This window comes from Leiobunum rupestre, chromosome 4 (genome assembly GCF_980474605.1).
Source record: "Leiobunum rupestre chromosome 4, qqLeiRupe1.1.hap1, whole genome shotgun sequence".
Classification (NCBI taxonomy): Eukaryota; Metazoa; Arthropoda; class Arachnida; order Opiliones; family Sclerosomatidae; genus Leiobunum; species Leiobunum rupestre.
In genome coordinates, this window is record NC_143387.1 from 21,384,801 (window position 1) to 21,391,497 (window position 6,697).

Genomic DNA, 6,697 nt, shown 5'->3' on the forward strand with positions numbered 1-6,697 from the left:
ACAAGATGTGACATTGGTATTCTGTAGCTAGTAATGGAAAATTTAGAAAAGCTAGTTAAATACACCCCCCCCCCTTAGTTGTTGTAGAGAGAACAAAGTTGTTTTTACAATTGTTAAATCCTAAAAATATATCTTTTTACTAATTAACAGATCAACACCAGCCCACAGAAAGACGCAAACAATTTTACCTTACCTTAATTATAAATTCTATTTATATCAGCAAATTAAAGGGTAACTCAATTGTAATGGTAGCCGGAAGATTTACAATTAGAGGTGTCAATTAAGCCGTCTCTCGAGCGAATTGAATCTTAACTCGTCTGTAATCGGCTTGGCTCGGAGACTGTACCCGTATTGACGAGCCGCTCTCGTTTGAAAAAACAATTCGCTTTTGAGTAGCCCATCGACTGAGCTAATTGATAACTCAACGGAGCGAACGAATACGAGCTTGTGTGCTATTATGACATAGGAGATAGTGAGCGGCTCGCAATGAGCTCGAATTGAGAAGACTGGAAAATGAGCTCAGCCCAAATTTTGTAGTTAGACGCATTCTTCCTACCAGAGAAATTACGACCGTCAAAGTAAAACGCCTACTAAAGTATACGATGCCTAATTTATACACATTTTTATGTAAATGTAAAATTTCTTTCAAACTATCTTCATTAGGTTGAAATGCGATTCAAACTGCTAAATAGTTATAATAAAATTATTCTAGTATCGAAATTTGCTCTACGCGCTAATATCTTTATGTTGATTAAATTTACCTGGACGCGCATTACCAGATTTACTTATAAATAACAGCGTTTTAACGAACACTCGTCTAACGCAATTTCTTTGGCGCGCTCACTAATTGAGTTTTGCAAAGCACTCGTTTTCCGCCTCCGAAACTTTCGAGAGAGTTTTAATCGCGACGAAGGTCGCTTGTCCGCGATGGAACAAACCGTTTCTTTAGTCTGCGCCTTTGAGAGTGGAGTCAATCGACCCGGGCAAGCGGCAATAGATCCCGTAACTCTAGCCCGTAACGTGTATAATAGTGTAAATTTAATTACGTTCTCTCGCTTAAATGCGGCGTGAACCGTCCACTAGTTAAGTCCCGCGAAGGATTATTTTAGTCCCTAATCTCTGCGGCTGGAGCAGCGCCGTTCACGCCAAAGCGCCTTCCCTGATACTAACACCAATGTTTTTGAACTACGCCAAAATAAGGAAACTGACTTTCGCTTTTAATCCGTCAAGTTCCCGTAATCACCTTGCACTCCAAAGAACTTTATTATTTTTGGTCTCTTTTGTCTTCTCTAAGAGCGTGTTTTCCTTAAGCTAGGTCGACCATATTATTTTGAGAGATAAAGTAATCAATTGAACGGTGTTTTCTCCACTAAGTACTAAAGGTTTCAATGAAAATCTTAAATTGGGTTGATTTTGAGGTTTAAAATAGGTTTTTGTTAGGAAAGCTAAAAGAATGTTGGAAAAGGTAAGGCAAAGAGTGGAGAAAAACCAGGGATGCTACGGTGTTTTCAGTTTAAATTTCCCTGACCTTTCCGGAGATTTTCCTTGACTTTTCCAGTTTTTCTCGAAGCATTTCCGGAGATTTGCCTTGACTTATTTTGGGCCAACATTTCGTATTTGTAGGAAATTAAGGTTTCCTATTTCCAACCGAAAATAAAATCCCTGAGTTTTCAACCCATGTACAAATTCCCTGAATTTTCCAGGAATTCCAGGTTTTCCAGGTACTGTGGCAACCGTGAAAGCATTTACGACTATCAAATTAAAATTTAAACTACTAAATCTAGGAGGATTGAAGCTAACCAGGAGTGATCTCCCGTTTTTGGCGGGGCAACAAAAAATTTACGGAAATAACCAAGTATCGCCATCTGTCGTAGATATTTTACCCTTTTAATCAGATTTTTATATGCTAGTTTTTCTGGTCGCGTATTTCTAGTCTCGAGTTTTTAGAAATAGCATTGCGTTCATTTTCTTGATAACAAAATAGGTGCAATATGGAAAACGAAAAGCAAACAAGGCAAATTCTGCAGCCTACAAATTTGAGGATAGTGATAAATCCATTATTAACCCAATATAGTGCATTGTCCAAGCCCGTTAACAATGCAACAGATAAAGAAATAGTTATATATTTAACTTTATGTAAAATAGTTGTAACAGTTTTTGGAAGTTTAGGTCGAACACATCTGCCCAATGAAAAGAAACAAAAAGTTAATGATATCAGCCATTCGCTTTTTAAGTGAGATCTTAATCAAAAGTGCCATCAAAGATTTAGAAACAATGTTGAAAAAAATCTTAGCCCAGCAGTATGAGTAAGGAATGCTTTATTAGACTGTGAATTAAACATAGATTATTTAATTATTAATATTTTAATTTTTGATCGAGGCTTGCCGGAAAGAAATTCAAGATCATCCGGAAAAAGTAATGTTTCGTTTTGTAACTTTTCTGGAAATATTTGATTTAAAAAAAGACTGATTTGATTTCCCGGCAGGTATGCACAAGCTAATGACAGATGATAAATTTGTTGATGAAATTGGAAAGTGTTTTCAAATAGATTTAAGGAATTTAAACCATTTATTAAAAATTCATTTTTATTTATAATTTGATCATTTGTTCAGTAATTTGAGTTGCTACACGAGACAGATAAATATTTACTAACTCAATGTTTCACATGAAGACTACTGAATAATGGGTTGATAAAAAGAGTGGAAATAGAATCTTCAGCCATCGAAAAAACAGCAGAAAACGATACTGACACTAATCATCATCAAATTCCTCTGTTGACGGAGAAACAAGCTACCCAGAAAGAGCGATTTGTTATTCACTACATTGGTGGATTTATTGTTTTGACGAATTGTTCCTTGTCAAAAGAATTCATAAAAAAATCCATTAAATTGAAGAGCGATAAAACAATTGATTTCACAAAGTGGAGCGAAGATTTAAACAAGGGAATATTAATAATACTCAATCCAAAAGCAATTACTTTTGAAGTGAAGATGCACAGTGAAGCAAATAAATTCTTCCAGAAAGGAAATAATTCAGAAAGCGCTAAAGATAAGGTTGAAAGGTTTTTAGCCTCAGTTCTAAGATATGTAAACTTGGTCAAGTATTGGTGTGGACTGTGGGGTACAGATTGTCAGGCTGCGGAAAATTCATGAGGTAATGCATGCAAATGAAAACTGAAATTCAGAAACTAAATTGAGAATCTGTCAAGGCCACAGCAATGCGAAAAGAAATGAAAATAAAAAAATGTAAGAAATTCCAAGAAACACCTAAAGAAGTGAAAGTCAAAGTTCCCAAGATGAAGAAGCTCGCGCAAGGATTCCTAAAAATGTCAACACACTTTTGGCGGTGATATTTTTATTTTTAATCTCTAATTAATTTTGATCGTTTCAAAGTTATTAAGTTGGTCCAGACTATTTTACCAAAGAAACTGTTTTTTAATTGTGGCAGTAATAGAATAGTAATACAATAGTCCAAAAAATGTGTTGTTATTTTCTAATTGGTGTAGTTTGATTTCTTTCCGTAACTCATCCCCCCCCCCCCAAAGCTTTGTAGAGTTGGCAAATCGAGGTGGACTTGGCAAAATGAAAATTATGAAACATGTTGGTTAATTAAAAAACTACTAAATCGATTGTAAACGATGTTGCAACAAATCATTTAGAATTTCCCAGAAATTTACTTCCCTAAATCATTCACTATGTTTGAGATTTCTATGTAGTTGCTTCTCCTTATGTATAACTTACAAGACCTGATTTCTATGCTAGGCAGCTAGTGTTTCGGAACTTTAGTTCAGCCTTGTAGTAAAAGCTTTTTAAATAGCCATTTTTCCTACAGCACCTTATAAAATTCAAAGGCAGATAGACGGGTGATAGAGAATATAGGTTGTCCTTTATTATTTCAGTGTTAATTTTCTACGTTAAATTTGGCAATCTGTATAAAATTTATAAAAATTCCTAGTTTTAATTTCTATAGGAGATGTTGCTTTTTTTTTTACTTAGGGTAAATTAGGTAAGTCGTGAATATTATAGTGATATTCTTTAAGAAAGTGAAAATTTTACAAGCCAATATTCCTAGTTGCGTTGGGTAAAGATAACGTATGATACAGTGTCGGTTGTTCTTACGTTAATATTTCAGTAATAAGTGTTTGAATTGTTTATGTTATATAATATTTGGGTATGAATAATTCCAGTTATTCAAAGAAGTTCAGTTAAACAACAAAACAACTAGTATTCGTCAGGATGAAATGTATCTATTTTTTACTACAGCGGGATACACGACGAGAAAATAGTAAGCTGGTTTGATGGGATTTTTAAATTGCTGTAGCATCGTTCAATCTCTTTTTCTTCTTCGTGTATCTCGCTTTATATATAAAGAGAGTACGCAAATGCTTCACTCACTATAACTAGACGCCGAACCGTTTTCGCCCATTGAGTTGGGAATAAATAGAGGTACAACTAAATCTGGCTGACGCGGGACCAATTTCGTTCAATATGAAGACTTTTTCAACTATATCGTTCAATCGCGGCGGCATCTGTCTCTAGTGGTGGCAACTATATTGCAATTGAATTTTTGCGCGAATCATATAACTTATAAAATATAGATGTCGCTACCGCCTAATTATAAAGATGAATTTCGTACTGTCTTCTCAGAACAGGTACCGCGTAACCATGACAACCGAAATCGTAATTGTAATTCTAGCAGTATTATTCCCAATTCAATGTTTTCGCCATTGAATTGGGAATAATACCGCTAGAATGACATAGGCGCGTTCGGTAGTCGTGGTTTCGCGAAACAAATTCTGAAATTTCGAATCGGCGCACTCAGCCGTCAACTCTATCATTATACGGCTGGCGCCATCTATAACTTTCAAAGTACATTAGTACTATTAATTCAATTGTATAATACAGCGGTTCCCAATTTTATTTTGCTATGGAACCCTAATTTATCCACCTAATTCTGGCGGAACCCCAACTCATTTTTTTTACTCATCTTAAACTCTTGACACAAACAAAGATGGCCGCGCTGCGAATTCTCGGAACCCCTGTGACCCTTTTACGGAACCCCAGGGTTCCGCGGAACACCTTTTGGGAACCGCTGGTATAGTATATAGTTCCCACCGCTAACAGCGGATGGCGCCACCGATTATGATTTTAATAAAACATTTAAATTGAAATCTACCGTAACAATCCAATCTTAGACGACTTGACAAACTTTGTTTTTTACTTGGCAAACGTACTCTCTTCAAACAATTTGAACAAATGAAAAAAAAACCCGGTAGCAGGAAGTCTCACTATCATGAGAGGTTTCATCTTTTCTTCAAGATCTACTCTATTTTCTATTGGCAACGCGGTTATGTCATCGGCGATTTTTAATTCATTGCTGTTTTTATTGAGAGTTCCTAGTTTTGAATTTGCTAGAGTTGCTTCAATATCCATTTCCAATTTAGAAAAGTTTCTACTCTCAGTCTTCTTAACATTTATCAAAAGTAATGAGCCTCGAACTACTTCATTGGGCAGTCGCTTAGGAAAAGGGTAAATTACAAATATGATGATGCTATTTTAAGATTCAACAGTGATGCTTTGACGGTTAATCCACTCAATCCATTTTTGGGTTAGGTGTAACTTTTTCCCTCTGGCGCTCTTTTAACTCATCGTACGAAAATGGGGGGAAAAAACAGGCATACTTCTCAACTCACCCCCCATAACTCCTTAAAATATTTGCATCACCTTAAATTGAAACACCCTGTATAACCCAACCACGCCGTAGAAAAGAAACACCTACCGACGTATGCTAGACGATTAATCTTTGAAAATGAAATTTAAGTAGTTATATTTCCTTATATATTAAGAATGCATTTTTTGCATAACCTTTCGAAACACCCTATATTATTGGTAGTTCTAAGCACTACTCTGGGATTTTTAACCTTATATGCGGATGACGCTTTATTGCTAATAGAGAGTAATGATCTTGGCTCTTTGATGGAAACTGGTGGTTATGTTCTGGGAAAGAGAAATGACTGGTTATTGGAAAATGGGTTGAGACTAAACCGGGAAAAAACCGAGGATTTTATTTTGGCAAACATTGGTAAAATTAAAGCCAGCAACTCTTGCAGTATTAAATTGATGAGGAAAACAATAACATTATAAATATTTGAGCGTTTGTTTCGATAACCATTTAAACTAGAGTGTACATGTTAATCATGGCTATAAAAAATAGCATTCACTTCGTATAGAATTTTCAAATATAAAAATATATTCCCTAGCTAGAATCACGCTATTTCAATTGTATTATAGTTTTTTCCCTTCACTTTTAACGTACGGCTTATCTTCATGGGGTAACACTACTGTTGTTAAATTTCCGGAAAAATTAAATGCGGAAAATGTTCAAAAAAAATTTTCTATAAAAAATTTAAACAAATTACTTTTTAATGTTTTTAACTTTTTACCGATATAAAATGTCTAATATCAGTAAACATACTAAAAAAAATAATAGTGTTACATTGTTAATCAGTTTGAACTAGTCTAGAGGTTTAGTTTTACTTTCAGATTCGAAAAAATGAGGCGAAATTGCCGCTTTTTTTAAATTTGCAAACAATATATTAAACTAATCATGGAATGAAAACCTTTTTTATTTTTTTCGGAAAAATACGGAAAATTTTCCGACTTACAACACTAGGTAACACTGTTAATTACCAATTAAT